Source organism: Arvicanthis niloticus, chromosome 11, assembly GCF_011762505.2.
Source record: "Arvicanthis niloticus isolate mArvNil1 chromosome 11, mArvNil1.pat.X, whole genome shotgun sequence".
Taxonomy (NCBI): Eukaryota; Metazoa; Chordata; class Mammalia; order Rodentia; family Muridae; genus Arvicanthis; species Arvicanthis niloticus.
In genome coordinates this window covers 22,876,502-22,894,282 of record NC_047668.1, presented here as the reverse complement: position 1 = coordinate 22,894,282, position 17,781 = coordinate 22,876,502, and positions in this window count along the sequence as shown.

Sequence of the window (17,781 nt, the reverse complement as noted above, 5' to 3'; positions counted from 1 at the left end):
TCTGCTATTATCCTTTGTAATGCTGGGTTTGTGGAAAGATATTTTGTAAATTTGGTTTTGTCATGGAATACCTTGGTTTTTCCATCTATGGTAATTGAGAGTTTTGCTGGGTATAGTAGCCTGGGCTGGCATTTGTGTTCTCTTAGGGTCTGTATGATGACTGTTTAGGACCTTCTAGCTTTTATAAGAAGTCTGGTATAATTCTGATAGGTCTGCCTTTATATGTTACTTGGCCTTTCTCCCTTACTGCATTTAATATTCTTTGTTTTGTGTTTTGATTATTATGTGACGGGAGGTGTTTCTTTTCTGGTCTAGTCTATTTGGTGTTCTATAGGTTTCTTGTATGTTTATGGGTATCTCATTGTTTAGGGAAGTTTTCTTCTATAATTTTGTTGAAGATATTTATTGGCCCTTTAAGTTGGGAATCTTCATTCTCATCTATACCTATTATCCTTAGGTTTGGTCTCCTCATTGTGTCCTGGATTTCCTGGACATTTTGTGTTAAGAACGTTTTTGCATTTTGTGTTTTCTTTGACAGTTGTGTCGATATTTTCTTTGGTATCTTCTGCACCTGAGACTCTCTTCTATCTCTTGTATTCTGTTGGTGATGCTTGCGTCTGTGACTCCTGATTTCTTTCCTAGGTTTTCTATCTCCAGGGTAGTCTCCCTTTGTGATATCTTGATTGTTTCTACTTCCATTTTTATGTCCTGGATAGTTTTGTTCAATTCCTTCACCTGTTTGGTTGTGTTCTCTTGTAATTCTTTAAGGGATTTTTGTGTTTTCTCTTTAAGGGCTTCTACCTGTCTACCTGTGTTCTCCTCAAATTCTTTGAGAGTGTTATTTATGTTTTTCTTAAAGTTCTCTATCATCATCATTAGAAGTGATTTTAAATCTAAATCTTGTTTTCCTAGTACTATGGGGAATTCAGGACTTTCTTGTGTGGGAGAACTAGGTTCTACTGATGCCAAATACCCTGGGTTGCTGATGCTTATGTTCTTGCACTAGCCTTTTGCCATCTGGATCTCCTTAGTGCTACCTGCCCTGTCTCTGACTGGAGCCTGGCTTTCCTATTATCTTGGTTTTATCAGAACTGTGTGGGGTGGGTGTTACTACTGGGGTAAGAGCTGGGGCTCAAAATCTGCTCAGTGCTCCGGGCCAGGAATGAATTCCTGGGTGCTAGTGGGTCCCAGTTACTCCCTGTTTGGAGAGGGTGCTGTTGCTGTCTGCTTACCTAAGATAATGCCAGGGTTAGAGCACCTGGGAGCACTGCTTCCTCTGGGTTCTTAGAGATTTCGGGCAGAGCTGCCACCGGGGATCTGCTCAGTGCTCAGGCCCAGACCTACCGGAAGGCCACAAGAACTTCCAAAAGTGAGGGCTCTTGTCAAACTCTGGACTTTTATGGAATACACAGAGAGAGAGAAAGTGGAATAAATAAATAAATAAATAAATAAATAAATAAATAAATTTATTTAATTTGTCATTATCTATTCACAATCAGAGATAATTAAGTGACATTTAAACTTGAAGGAGACCTAAAATGAAAGATTCTTCCAGAATTCAAGAGAGACAAACAGCTAGAAAACTTTTTCAAACTGATTTTAAACTTTTATGATTATACACATGTATTTTCCCTTAGGGTATTATTTTGTGATTAACTGTGCAATTCCTTGCTTTCTTTTTATGGCCCCTGGGTCTTTAAGATTGAATTAGCTATATGTCAATACACACTATATTTTCATTATCCCAACAAAACTATGCCACTTTCTAAGATTAATTGAAGTTCAGAAAAGGGCACAGCAACAGGGAAGAAGATAAGATATAACGGCAGTTAAGGACAGGCCTTTGAGACTCACTGAATATGAATGTCTCTCTAGAACATAGGTTTTTTGACTTTTTTCTTTAAATGACAATAAGAATTAGATAACTATTGACCTGCAGAAATAGGAAACAGAAATAAACAAGTGTAAATGTTCACCAAGCTTCTGTACAACTCAGCTCAGCCTGAGTCTACCTTTAATATGGATTAAATTAAAGTTCTGAATGTCATAGCAAGATCCATCAATAAAGGCATGGGAAAGGAAAATGAGATCAGAGCTATATGTAGTCCTTGGCTTATGAACAGATTACAGCAAACTAAGCTCTAAAATTTCATTTCTTGTCAGTTGTTTGACATTTAAAATGCATGAAATTCCTCTGCCTAATAAAGACCACGTCCTTTATTGAATCATTCAGGACATTTATGACCCCCAATCTGACCACACATTCAGAATGAAGCATATATTTGTAATAAGTACTTGTGTTATTCTGGGACCACAAGAAATTCAGCCAAGCAGAAAAAAAAAATGAGTAAGTAGCTGTTGTTTATTTGGGATGATTAGAAGGTACACTGGTAGAGAAATAATTTTGAACAAGCTTTCTATTGAGTTTTAAGTATTCTAGAAGTTGACAGAAAGGACATCTTCAGGATTATTTCATTTCATATTTACATTCTACTGAATTATGAGTTTTGTTTTTCTTTCTTCTAAGTAAAGTACTTTTTGTAATGGAATGATTTTTACTCCCTTTACATGTAAAAATCAAACTTTTCACCATAATTTGATAGTGATGATTGGCTTGAGTCAACAAAATAATAAGAATGTTTAAAATCAAAATTCAGTTACATTAGTTTTCCCATTCCCTTTTCACCATTAAATGCCTCCCATGAACCCCTCTACACGCTCTTCTAACCTCTTGGCTTCTGGTATATTTTTTCTTTAATTATTGTTACATACATACATACCTATAAAATACACAAATCCATATCCTAATTATATAAGCACAATCTACTCTAGCTATTTTAATATCAATGCAAGGTAGGAAAATAAGGTTGAGGAGAGGTATCAAGAGTGTCATATGAAAGAAAAATTGGCAGGTGGGTAAATGCCCACCCTGAAAATGGAGGCTCCCTAAAATAGCACAGCAAAGGAAAAAGGAGACTTTTTGACCTCTAGATGTTAGAGGACAGTTGGGGAACAACTCCGCTTTACAGGGTCTCTGAGCATCATGTGCTTCTCCACTTTTCTGACTTTTTCCTAATGACAAATATTGGGATATTCCAGGGAAAGTAACTCTCCTCTAAGTGTCCTGCCTGTAATTGCTCCTGCACTAGCAATTGAGCAGCTTGTAATTTTTCAGTGGTTATAGGCCACTGATCCACCCAGACGGGCGGGCGAGTCCCACTTCCAGGTGATGGGATCCGCACAATGCCCTAGGGGCTACAGCTGAATCACTAGCCCCCAAGCCTCTTCTTCTAGTGTTACCATAAACCTCAATAGGATGAGTAATCCCATCTTCACTTTTTCCTAATCCTTTCCCTGAAGAAAGCTCAGAGTTTACCATTTTATCCATGATTACTTCATTAGGGCTGCACATAATTAATCCCATCTGAGATAACAGATCTCTGCCCCAGAGATTAATGGGGAGGCTTGGGATGACGTAGGGTTGTATATTCCCTGTATTTCCTTCTTTATCTTTCCATGTCAGCACCTTAGAGCTTTGTTGTGGATTTTGACTTTGGCCAATACCCCTTAGATTGGTTAAGGTTGGGGTCAGAGGCCAGGTGGCAGGCCAATTGCTTTGTTTTAGGATAATCACATCAGCTCCTGTGTCAACCAAGCCTTGGAATGTCTTTCCATCTAGCCATAGTTTTATCATAGGTTTTTGTTTAACTATTGGCTGTACCCAATATGCATCAGAGGAACCAAAGCCTTGATCCCCTCTTTTAGGACTCTTATATTTGTGATTAGTAGGGTACAATGAAAGTAACAATAGTTGAGCTATCCTTCTTCCTGTAGGAATGGTGACAGTATTCTGAATTGCCTGTGCCATTACCTTAATCTCACCTTGATAATCATTGTCTATAACTCCAGGAAAAATTTGTAGTCCCTGCATAGTAGTACTGCTTCTTCCCACTATCAGATCAAACACATTTGGATAGAATGGTCCAAACACTCCAGTGGGTAAGGCCTGAGGACCCATTTCTGGAGTTAATACTATGTGGATGGCAGAACTGAGGTCTAGTCCTGCACTTCCTGGTGTTTCTCGACTAAGTTCTGAAAGGGATTGGTGTCTGCTGGCAAGAAACTGACTGCTCCATAAACCTGTTTTGGCTTGTATTGGTTCGGGGCCTGTAGCTACCTCCTGTTCCCATTTCCCTGATTATGGGAAAAGATGTTTCCTTGTGCGTCTCTTTTGGACCTACATTCACTAGCCCAATGCCTTCCACGTTTGCAAAGTGGGCAGAGCCCAGGTTGTTTTCTGGGCTGTCTCTGGGTTAACTCTGCCTTGCAATCTCTTACAAAGTGTCCAGGCTTGCCACATTTAAAACAGGCTTTTTGGTTTCTACTAGCCAAAAAATCTCTTACTGATTGTCCTTGCATGGCAGCTGCCATAGCTAAGCCCTGTTGGTAGGAGGGACATATGTCAGAACAGAGTCTGATATACCCTGTAAGGTCTGTCTTTTTCCTGTAGGGTCTAATGGCTGCTTGGCAGGCAGAATTGGTATTTTCATATGCAAGTTGTTTCACATAATCTACACCTGCCTCTGCATTACCAAAAATCCTCCCTGCTGTTGTCATTAATCAATGAACAAAATCAAAAAATAGTTCATCAAGTCCTTGTCTGACTGCTGTTAAGGATGCACCAGGGTCTCCCTTTGCCAGGAGTTTACACCAAGCCTTTATGGCTGCATTTTGAATTTCAGCGAATAAGCCTGGGTCATATTGCATCTGGTTGTCACTAGAAGCAAATTGCCCTTCTCCTACTAAGGCATCAAAGGACCAACCATTGCCTGCCTGAATGTTTTTCCTAGCTGTTTCTTTACAATTCTCATGATATTCTGATTTCCAAATAAGATAGTCACCACCACTAAGAACTGCTCTCACTAATGTATTCCAATCACTAGGAGTCAGCCACTCCTCTGTAGCAGACTCTAAAATTGCCAGAGTAAAGGGAACAGTGGCACTGTATTGTAATATTGCATTTTTAAATTCCTTAATAATTTAAAAATTAAATCCTGTGTGATGTCTCCAAGCAACCCCTTGATTGTCTCTTGTCTCTAATACAGGGAAAGCCTCAGCGTCTCCCTTCTTTAAATGATCTGTGGCTAATCTTAAGCTAGGTGATAGAGACTGTCTTTGGACTCCTGGTTGAGGAATGCAAGGAGTCGGGGGATTTTCACAGTTTACCTCTCGAGACATCTTCCCTGTCTTTAATTTTTGTAGCTGATTAATTAAGTCCTGATACTCTTTTTCTAACTCTATTTGTTGTTTAAGAACATATATTTTTTTTCTGTAACTCCCATATGGGATCTATAACCACCTTCTCCATTGGGGGAGCACTTGGAGGCTGAGGCACACTGGAAGAGGGGCTTTGGGAAGAGGGCCATTCAGGGTCGTAATGTTCGGCTGCCTCTTCCTCTAGGTTAGCACAATCTGGCTCTGACAAATTGTCATCAACCTTTGGTTGTATTTTAGATTCTAATTTAAGTTTCTTTTTGTTTTGAACATGAAAGATAGCATTCAGGCAATGAAGCAAAAGCAGACAACACACGTGAGCAGCAAACAACAAAACAAAAACAGAGAGTTGAGTTCAGGCTGACTTATTTCTTGCCCCATTTTCATTAACATGACTTACCTTTCTCGATGCGGCAGATTCCCACGGTGATCACTTTAGTTTCACTTCTGAATTTTTGGCTGATTCTTCTTCCAGTAAGGTCCTTCACTGGGTCTCTCGTGCTTGCTGCCCCACGTTGGGGGCCAAAAATGTTGCGGCCTGAGCTGCCCCACATTGGGTGTCAAAAATGTTGAGAGCTGCTCTACCCCACGTTTGGGGGCCAAAATGTTCCAGGCCACTCTGTCAATGTTTGAACTCGTACTGCCAAAGCCTTGGGGGCTAAATCGTTAGAGCCGTACTGCCCCAAGCTGCTCCAGTCTGCCGGTTGGGGTTCAGCAAGAGAGAGAGTGAGGATGGACTAGAAGAATGGAGACCAGACAGAGTGTGATTCAATCCCGTTTATTCTTAAATCTCTCTTCCTCTCTCCAAGTTTCAAGTCTTGAGTTCCTAGTCCCTAGTTCATAGTCCCTAGTCCCTAGTGCCTCCAAGTTCTTTCTTCAAGTGCTAAGTGCCTAATATCTAATAATTATTCTTCCGAGTTCTCTAGTCCTAGTGTCTTCTTCCTCAATGCCTAATTTCTACTCCAAGTTGCACTCTAAATTGTACTCTTTAACCTAATTCCTACTTCCAAGTTGTACTCTCTGTTGTACTCTTCCAAGTGTCTAATGTAAGTTTCATCTTTCTTAACACCAGAATAATACTCCATTATGTAAATTCAGCACTTTTTTTTTTTTTTTTGGTTTTTTGAGACAGGGTTTCTTTGTGTAGCCCTGGCTGTCCTGGAGCTCACTCTGTAGACCAGGCTGGCCTCAAACTCAGAAATCTGCCTGCCTCTGCCTCCCAAGTGCTGGGATTAAAGTCGTGGACCACCACCACCCAGCTTCAGCACATTTTTATTATCCACTCATTAACTGAAAAATATCTAGGCCGTTTTCATCTCCTGGCTATTGTGAAGCAAGAAGCAAGAAGCATGGATGAGTAGGTATCTGTATAATAAAATATCTAAGAGTGCTATAGATATTATTTGAGATGGATTCATATTCTACCTTTTGAGGCACCTCCATACTGATTTTCAGTGTGGCAATACATGATTTCCAGTTTGCACACCCATGGACAGTGAAAAAGTGTTTCACTTCCCATAAATCCTTGCCAAGATTTGCTGTCATTTGCTTTGTTGATCTTGGCTATTCTGACTGGGGTAAGATGAAATCTCCAAAGAGTCTTATTATACATTTTTCTGAAGGGTAAGAATGTTGGCCATTCTAAAAAGTATTTCTCAGCTATTTGTGTTTTATGTGTTAAGAACTTTCTGTTTAGTTCCATACTCCATTTTTTTTTTTAATTGGGAAGAGCAGTTAGAGATCCTGCAAGAGCCAGAGGTGGTAGATGAATTTAAGGAAACAAGTTTTATGAACACATAGGGGAAGATACACATATGAGTTCACAGAGCTGCTGTCATACACAAGATGTGCACAAACTTAAAATAGACAAAATCCCAGCATGGAGGAAGGCAGGTGGGCATAAAATCCCATCCTTATCCAAAGGGATATTGGCATTTAGTTGCTACTGTGATGTGGAATATTTATTTTCTTTAATGGAGTGATACTGTATATTTACTACACTCCAGAATAGTCCCCATACCCAAGGGTTCTTGGCCAACACCAACTGAACTCTGAGGGGTTTATTTTTTAAGGAGAAAAGAAGAGAAAGAAAGGAAAGGAGAGAGCGACATGGAGAAGGCGGAGGGGCAAAGGGAAAGGGGAGAGAGAGAATATGAAGTTTGGTAGGGGAGTGTGGAGGATATGGGGGAAGTTAGGTAAGATGCATATGATTAAAACAGTTTATGTGAAATTTTCAAAGAAAAAACGAAAACATTACCTTTTTAAAAAAACAGCTGAGTGCAATGGCATGAGGTGGAGACAGGAAAGTTTTTGATTCTTAGTTTCTATCTAGTTTACCCTACTTGGTGAGCTCTGGGCCAATGACAAACCCTGTCGCTAATGAGATACACAGTATACTGGAGGATTGTATCTGAGGCTGTTCTTTAGTTTCCACATGCATGCATACATATGCATGCCCAGGTTGCCACTGCTACTTGCACATACATAAGCACACAACCATCTAAATTAAAAAGAAATAAAGTTACTTAGAATTAGTTGAACAGTGAAAGCTGAAAGTAGAAAAAAATTAGGAAGTGTGGCATGGCAGTGCTTTTAGAAATTCACAGAAGAGAGAAGAAACTTACTTGAATTACATAGATGTACAGTTTCTGTAAATGCCCACTAATGATGTTCAATCATATCTCTATACTTCCTGACTTAGGGTGAGTAATGAGTAATTTCTAGGAGACTGGGTGGCAGGTGATTTATGAATGTCCACTTGTGCCCATAGAGACTCCTAAGGTGAATCTTAGTAGCTAGGGCCCTGTACGAAAGTGACCTGCATATCAGTTAGGTTGGGTAAGTTCTGATGATGTCCATTATTAAGAGTATTACTGATATTAGTATTATTCAGAGGCTGAACAGAAGTTTCTAGATTCTTTTGGTGGCATTGAACCAACTACTAACTTCTTGGCCTGAGTTGATCTCTCCTTTTTGGTAGAAGTTTCAGCCAGCAGCTTAGTGGTGAGCCAGTTGAAACACCGAAGGAAAAGAACTCCTGCCTCTTAATAAATTGCTCATGAATTTTTCAAGTTTGCCTGTTGGTCACTGCTAGTGACAGCTTCCTTAAGCTTCCTACTGGGTAATGCTCTTGGACATGGATTCTGGATAGACAGAAAATAAACGAAGCCACTTGTCCAGAATGTTAGATCAAAGCAAATAGGCATGGGTGTGCCAAGTTTAATTTACGAAAATGGCCTCAAGGAAATGAACACAAGCATAAAGCCAGGTTGATGTGTACAAGGGTAGGCAGCCTCTTCCTCTCTCTTATGTGGCTGTATCTGCAACAGACATCTGTTGCAGAGAAAAAGGACTCTGAATTGGAAATCAATTTGAGAAAAGACAGATGGGAAAGGTTCAAGTACACAGGTTCCTGTCTGTAGCAATGTGTCAGAGAGGACCTCAGCTGAAAGTGTGCTATAGTTTCCTTGAGGCTCATTTCTCAATTGTCATGAAATAACTATGAAATGCATGTACATTTCTTAGGGTTTCACAACTTGCAATCAAATTATTTTTATAAATACAGCATGGCATTTTTCTTTGCTCTGATAACCATATCTCACTGGAAGGTTTAATTCTGTTACTCTTGGCAAATGAGTTTTCTGAGACATCGAGAGGAAAAACTTGAATTGAACAGAAAGAGGCATAGACTCATTTAAGTGAGGGAAAAATCTAATTCTCCTGTCTCAGAGTGTCTGGCATTTCCATTTCAGCTTAGTTATTTGCAAATTAAACTTTCTGCAGAAATCTTATGGGAAAGTTCAACAATAGCTCTTCTCTTGGAGGGGGGTCAAATGTTAGCAGTGTTTAAAAAAACAACACTTACTTCAAGATTGAGTAGCTAACCTAAATAATAACATGACCCACAAGCCCCATACAAGTTTAGCAGTTTATGATAAATGTTAATGTATAAGGCAAAACATGTGTTTTCTGTACTTCAACTTGAATCTTCTCTACTAGGCTAGAAGTCTTCAGGAGGCTGACTAATAGGTATTTTAAAAAATATCCTCTTGTAGCTTCTAACGTGAATGTCCATAACCAGATATTTTGGGCAAGTTGACTGAAATATCAGCTAGTTTTAATTTGTCATGAAGGTATTGCTGGCAGTGTTTGGGATTTGAGGTTAGTATCTCATTGTAGCCTCTTCCTTTTCTTCTGCTCTTTCTTATGTATTTTTTTCTGCTTTACTTCCTCAAACAGAAGAATCAGGATATCAGTTCTTTCCAGTGACAAATTGAGAAGAGACATACCCTGTCCTTTGAGGCCCCTTTTGTCTTTCTGGGCTCCAGATTTATAAGCCTGGGAGAAATCTCTCTGTTTATCACCTCTAAACATACACATGCATGGTGTTAACTATTAAACAAAAGAAATACACAAAATTGGCATAATTATTTTGTGAAATTATTGAGCTATGTGCTGAACATCTAAGAGATAGCATGTATACACACAAAAGATGAACACATCAATACTCATCTCTACACAATTCAGAAAACCAGAAAGCGGGAATCAATAAGTAATCTGGTTAAAGGTATTCTATACTGTTAAGCAAGATGCAACCGTGAGAAAGAGCAAATTGTAAATAACATCTGTTGTCTGAGAGGCTCCACCTAGTCATTGACCAAAACAGATGCAGAAATCAAAAGCCAACATTAGATGTAATTCAGGAAGTTTTGTGGAAGAATTGGCAAATGACTGAGGGACCCTGAGGGAATAAAAACTCAACAAGAAGACAGAATCAACTAATGTGGTCCCTTGGGGGCTCCCAGAGCCACTGAGTTCATTTTGATGTACTTTGTTTCTTAGGACATACTGAAAATCTCTCGAGAAATATTGAGGATCTGATACATGTGAGGTGTGGATGGGGGCAAGGGACTTGCCTTCAGAGACCTCCTTGATATTTTAGTGACATTCCTACTTCCCACTTTGCTCCACACAGGTCTCATCCCACACACCCTATCAAGGCAGTTATATTTTGACCATTTCTTCTCTGAATTAACCAATTTTCTGTTTATGAAACCATTCTGGATTACCAAGTAAAAAGTAAGTATATTTCAAAGTAGGCACAGTGGTAAGTATTCTAACTCTACAAACAAAATCTAAACCTTGTATCACTAGCCAGAAACTGAGTCCTTAAGTTGTTTTCATCATACGGTGAAAAACTCCTGGCAGAAAATTTTCAGGTACATAAAGGTTGAACGGGCTAGGCAAAAGGTAAATGAGAAATGCTTCAGCTTCTTCATAGTAGACTTGGCTATTTCATGTTTTTGAACTGGAAATTTTCTATGACTTTAATAGTGCAAATAAACAGTTTAATAATTAATATCTGGAGCTTTCTTGAAAATCAGATTTCAAAATATGAAGTCCTTGGGCTAATGAAAATAAAAATTTGCCATGTACACACTCACGTTTCCGCTGCAGAAACAGCAGAGGGCGCTGGAATAAAAGTATTCCCTCTTCAGTCATTGTTTCAAGGGCACAAGACAGAAGTAAGGGTTACCAGAATAAAGTCCCTGTGCAGTGTAATGAATATGGATCTATTTTCATTCTTCTACATGCAGACATCCAGTTATACTAGCACCATGGTGAGATTTATAGTGGAGGCAGGGGACACCAATCCACCCACAAAACCTTCAACACAAAATTTCTCCTACCTACAAGAAATTCAGGGATGAAGATGGGGGGAGATTGAGGGACTGACTAACTTCGAATCCATTCCATGGGAGAGAGCCAAATTATGACACTATTAATGGTATTCTATGCTTGCAGATGGGAGACTAGCATAACTGTCTTCAGAGAGGCTTCATCTAGCAGCTGACGGAAACAGATGCAGAGTCCCACAGCCAAACAATAAATGGAGCTCGGGGAATCTTGTGGAAAGGTGGGGGCAGGGAATAAGAGAGAGTGATCAAGGATACTTACTTATAGAGTAAACTAACCTGGGCCTGAAGGGGTTCGCAAAGACTGAACTACCAGAACATATGTGTGGACTGGACCTAGGCACCTTACACATATATACCATAATATGCACAGGTTGTTCTTCTTATGGGTTCCTTAACAATTGGAGTGGGGACTGTCTCTGTGATGGGCCTTTGAATCACTTTTCCATAGCTGGGCTGCTTTGTATGGCCTCAGTGGGAGAAATTGTGCTTAGTCCTACTGTAACTTGATGTACCAGGGTGAGTGGGTATCCATGGAGAGTCATCCTCCCATTCTTTGAGGATAAGGGGATCAGGGCATGGGAGAACAGGGTATAAGGGAGGGACCATGATGGGGGCTTTGATCGGGCTGTAAAGTGGATACACAAATAAATTAATTGAGAAAAAATTAACAAAGTCATAGAAGACTGAAGAGTGACTATTCTGGGCTGTCACTCCTTTTCCTACAAAATCTTTGAGTCATTGTCTGCTTACAATTTGTTTATTCTGCCTTTATTAAAACCCAAATAACAAGCATACATTATGTCAATTGTATAACTTTGCAACGTTATTAATATACCACGAATTTAAGTAATTTGAATTGTTCATTCAGTTGATATGCTGCTGAATCTGGAGAAAAAAAAATCGTGGCGTGTGTTCTAGCCATACAAGAATGCTTACTATTGTTGGGATCAGTATGGAAGCTGAGCAAACTCGATTTAGAGATAGAAGCTTAAACGTGAAAGCTTTATTTTCAAGAAAGAGGGTAGTTATAAGAAAAAAAGGATTGTACAACATTTTTATATGATAGAAAGACAAAATGAGGTGTGTGTTATTCAGCTGTATTTTGACATTGTGGGTTAAACAAAGGAGTACCCATTGGAGACTGGACCATATCTAGGGCACCTAGCTTCAGGGTCCCTAATTCATTCTCCTAGATATTAGGTCCAGAGCTCAGAGTATTAAGGGGTCAAAGGAGAGGGACATTCCTACGTCTAGGAACATGAACTTGTCTAACTCTGCCAGCAATACAGAGAGGTTGTCCCTGAGATGACTGGACTCAGACTACTGTCTCCTCACAACAGAAGCTGTTGAGCTATAGAAAAGTCCTCAGATCCTCTAGGGCCTGAACTTTGAATTTAGTTTCTCCATATGATTAAATGGAGTCTGAAAACAAAATGTGGTACTTTTTTTTTCTTTTGCTTATTCCCAGCACTGTGATTGTGTCTAGTTATGTCTATTTCCCTGAAAATCACATGAATCCTGGCTTTATTGCCCCAGTTTTTCAGACACAGTCCAGTCCTAGTATGTATTTATTTAATGTATAACTTTGCCTCTGACCTCCTTATGTGTCTTTTTCATCAAATAAACCAGATATTAGTACGTTGATGGCAATGATGATGGCTTGGCATTTTGGGGCCTGGCTCTTCTTTTTCATGACCTTGCTGTTTGTCCAAGGATGACTCACAAGAAATTAGTTCAGGTGTGAAGAAATAGGAATGGAAGGGCTAGAGTCAGGAGTTTAACATCTCTTCTTGCCCAACAGGTATAAGGAAAAGAAAGCTTTGCTGCTATTCTTGGGAGAGTTCTGTCTCAGGGGGAAATGTGAGCAGGGTGGTTTGGCCCCCATCATTTAAGTTCTTCCATAAAGCCTTATTATGTCTTTTCTGAGAAAATGAACATGGGTCATTTTGTCTCACTGCCTTTTATAGCCCCACGTTTGACTGATTACCATTGTGCAGATTCACATGGAGTTTCATTGGGCACTTAACCTTCTTGATTGTAAGAATTCTTGCACTTATCATTTCTTCACAACTCAAATGTTCTTACAGTTTTCAACTGTGTTTACTCAAGCTGGGTATATTAGTTCAAAACTCATTTTATGCATGTGCTGGCTGTTTGATGTTAACTTCACACAAATCTAGACATCGGGGAACAAGAAATATCACTTGAGCAAATGCTTCTATCACATTGGCTTGTAGGAAAACTGGTGGAGGCATTTTCTTGATTAATAGTTGATGTAGATAAGATCACCTGATAGTGGGCGGTACAACTCCTGAGCAGGTGGTCCTGTGTTGTAAACGAAATCAGGTTGAACAATTCATGAAGAGCAAAGGAGTAAGCCAAATTCCTATGGTCTCCACTTCTGTTCCAGCTTTCAAGATCCTGGAGCCTTGAGTTTCTAACCTGACTTTCTCAGTGATGGATTGTGATGTGGAAGTGTAAGACAAATAAACCCTTTCCTCACTAAGTTGATATTGGTCATGTTGTTAATCACAGCAACAGAAAAACAAACTATTTATTTGAAATTGTTGAGGTAAGATTTTTTTCTCCTATTTTAGTATCTGCTTGTGTGCCTGGAATGGCAATCCTCATGTTCTGAGTCCACATAATACTCAAGGGAGGAAATATGGAAATATAGAGTGGAACAGAGACTGAAGGAAAGGTCATCCAGAGACTGCCCCACCTGGGGATCCATCCCACATACAGACACTAATTTGAAATGTAAACAAATAAAATATCCCGTAAAAAGAAAAAAATCAAGATATAAAAGAAAGAAGGAAGAAAGGAAGAAAGGAAGAAAGGAAGGAAGGAAGGAAGGAAAGAAGAAAAGAAGAAAAGAAGGAAAGAAGGAAAGAAGGAAAGAAGGAAAGAAGGAAAGAAGGAAAGAAGGAAAGAAGGCAGGAAAAGGTTTCCAGGTTATTCACATGCATTTTAAGCTTGAGGAATAAATGTAAGAGACAATCACTTTTACTCAAATAAAAAGTAAAATTCAATGGAAAAAAAGAGAGAGAGAACTCTGGAGTGAGCAAGATCTTTGACTCTAACCTCCAATCTCCTCTACATAATATCTAACAACTAAATTCTTTTCCTCCAGCTTGAATATTTCCAATGACACAGGAAAAGTGCTCTCTAACACATGGGGCAGAGTTTCTAGCCAATTATGATATTTAATAGAAATATGTTCATTGATTTCCCGACTAGTTACGTCTCGATCTTTTTTGCATCTCTCCATTTAATCTTTGTTTCCTTTATATAATTTTTGAAGGCCACTAACTAATTTCATTTACCCAAGGGATGAACATCCCCAAGATATTTAGTAAGGCTTCCTCATCATGATTCTTTGCTTTCCTTTTATTATCTGTCATGATTTGTTTTTTTTGTGTGTGTGAATATCTCTTTATATAATAAAAACTGTCTATGTATATCTCTCCCAGATAAGTTGATTGCTGGATTCTAATAATCTCAATAATCTTAGTTTGATATAGAAGTGAGTGTGGATTGAAAAGGAGTCAACTGTAAGGTTTTTAGTCAAGAGACAAAGAGACCCAAAAGCCATCAATCATCCTCATGCAAAACAGGGACAAAAAGCCAGATCATAATTCAAGCATGGCATCTGAGTCCAAAGTACAGGCAAAGCAGTGAAAAGTAGCTGAGAGATCAATATAGATTATAGTGCAGAGGCTCAGGGGAAGACAGGATTCTTGGTACTGTTCCTACCACTCTACCCACATTCAAACATTCATTTAAATAGCCTTCCAGCTCTACTTTTATGGGGTTCACCAAGGGAAGACCACAGACCCAATTTAATTACAATTAAAGAATTTATTTATTACTGCTGGCAGGACAACAATCTTTGAGCCAAATTAAAATTGCTGTCTAAAGGGGGATAAGGGAAGGATATTTAAAGGTGAAAACCACAAAAAGACTTTGACTATCTGAGGAAGCAAACCAAGGACTGTTTTAGTCTACCAAGATTAGGTAGTCAAGGAGACCTCAAAATAGTTGACTATCGTGAAAGCAGGTTACAGAAGCCAAAAATCTGTTAGTCATATCATAACAAGTAGGTGGTCATGACTGTTCTTTTAGGGAGGTCACTGAGTCAGGTTTATTGGGACCTTATCTTCCAGGAACTGGAGTCAGAGACAAAAGGAAAGGACATACAAAGATGGATGTCATAGTATAAATGGAGGGTTTTGTTAGTTTGTTTTTTGTGTTTGTTTGTTTTCCCATTGCACCACGTGATTTTATATTCTAAAGACAAAAACATACATAAGCACTAACAATCCTCTGGTGATGGACAGCTGATGATAAAATACTCAAATGAGAATGAGATATTTTCTGAGTTCAGCAACGATTTCATGGCTTGTCTTTCATTACTGAACAATAGGATAAACTTGAACCTAGGAATCTGAGGCTAACTTGAGCAACATATAGAGACCTTTATCATTAAAAACAAGACAAAACTATAATAGATGCAGAGATTACACAACAATTAAGAGCATTATAAACCCTTTCAGAAGACCTTGGTACAATTCCCAGTATCCACATGAAGGCTAACAACCACCTGTAACTCCAGATGTAGGGGATCTGATAACCACTTCTGAACTCCTTGGGCACTGCATGCACATAGTACACAGATATACATGCATGCAAAATACCCATACACATAAAATGAGAAATAAATATTGTCTCCCAACCAGAATTATACACACCCATAGGCCTAACTCCAGATACATTGCCCATGAACCTTCTTATGTAAGAGCTACCTTTACTGGGTAAGTCAAGTTTCCCATTTCCCATACCCCCAAAGCCACCACCTGTTGCCATCTCCACACCCACAGTCCTAGCTTTATATACACAGTCCAAAACCCACAGTTTTTCATGAGCTGCCTTTGTCTGGTCAATTGCTTATTCCCTTTCCCACCCTTTACCTCACTTGTTCCCATCTCCAAACTCACAGGCCTAGTTCCAGGCTCTCGGCCTTTGCAGATGTTTTGTTTATAAGCTACTTTTAACTGGTGAGATGTTCCTTTCATAACCTACCTTTTTCTCCACTACTGCCTTTTTATACCCACAGGCCAATACCAGACTCACAGTGTAGGACATTTCCTTGAACTGCAGATGATCAGGACTGCAGTTATGAAGGATTATCACATCAGCAGATCTTCATAAGGACAAAAGGCTGTTAAGTTTGTGGGATTGGTAGTTGTTTCAGTTGTAATAATTAAGCTGGGTACAATTTTTAGCTTAAACAGAAAGGGAGAGGATGTTGAGGAATTTTAATCCAGCTACATGGCTGTTCTGGCAAGGAATTACATTCAAAGATTTTTCCAGGTCTATATGATGTGGCTGGAATACAGACACACTCTTGGTATACACATTTAATCCATAACAATGGAGGTAAGATTAGTTTGTAGAAGGAAGTACCCATAACCATGTTTGAAAGTGACAATTGAGGGGCAGACAAAGTGACAAATCCGAGAAAGATTTGATAGAATGAGTCATAGATAGGATTCACCCATCTCACAGGAGAGCAGATAGGATGGAGAGGCTACTTAAGAGCAGAAGAGACAGACAGACAGACAGACAGACAGACACACACACACACAGGAAGAGAGAGAGATAGAGAGATAGAGAGAGAGAGAGAGACTGGTGGTGGTATAGGGACAATTTTTCAGAGACAGGGTTGCATAGAGAACAAGCTAGACACAAGTGAAGACAGAACAAGTCAGAAAATGAGAAGGAGCCAGAAGTTAGAACATTTTGCCAAAGTTAATATGAGGCCAAGCAGAACAACTCAGTCAGAAGCCTAGTGAAGTCAAATTGAATCAATCAGCTTGAGATATTAGATTTTATGGAGGCTAGAAGCTTCCAGGACTAGCCCTAGGGATATTTAGAACAGAGGGAAAAATTCTCTGGGCTCAACCCAAATGGGGTATTCATAAAGCTTAGGTATGGCTCACATTTCATCCTTTCATCTGAGGAGATAAAAGACATTTAGAGTCATCTACCAGCTATAACTGGCCATGCTTCAGTTATAAGGCTCTTGCACTGGTCTAATTTATGACAGGACAGATTTGCATACCTGAGCAATAACCAAAGAAAGAAATCTACACTTCCAGGTCAAATTAAAAAAAAAGTCAATATGAATGGCAAGACATCATGTGTCCTACCAAACCCACTAGTCCAGTAGAAGTATTCTCTAATGAGAATTACCTAGATGAATCCCAGGATACAGAATTTAAGAGAATAATCATAAATTTTATCAAAAATTCAAGAAATTTAAAAAAGTCAACACACATTGAACATCACTGAGTTCAATTTTACATCATTGAACTCCAGTAAGTTAACTGTAAACATCTGAAGAAATACAGACACACATATCTTACTTAGGGTTTCCATTGCTGTGAGGAGACACCATGACCAGGCAACTCTCATGGAGGACAACATTTCATTGGGGATGGCTTGCAGACTCACAGATTTAGTCTGTTATGATTAAGGTTGGAAACATGGCAGCATCCAGGCAGGCATGGTACCGGAGAAAGAGCTGAGAGCTCTGCAGTTTTTATCCAATGGCAACCAGGAGAAGACTGGCATTCTCAGGCAGATGGGAGGAAGCTCTCTTCCACAAAGGCTAGAATCTGAGCATAAAAAAAGATCTTCAAAGTCCAGCCCCACAGGGAAACACTTCCTCCAACAAAACCACATATTCTAACTAGAATTCCCTATGGGCCAAAAAAACCTTGTCTCAAAAACTGAAAAAATCTTG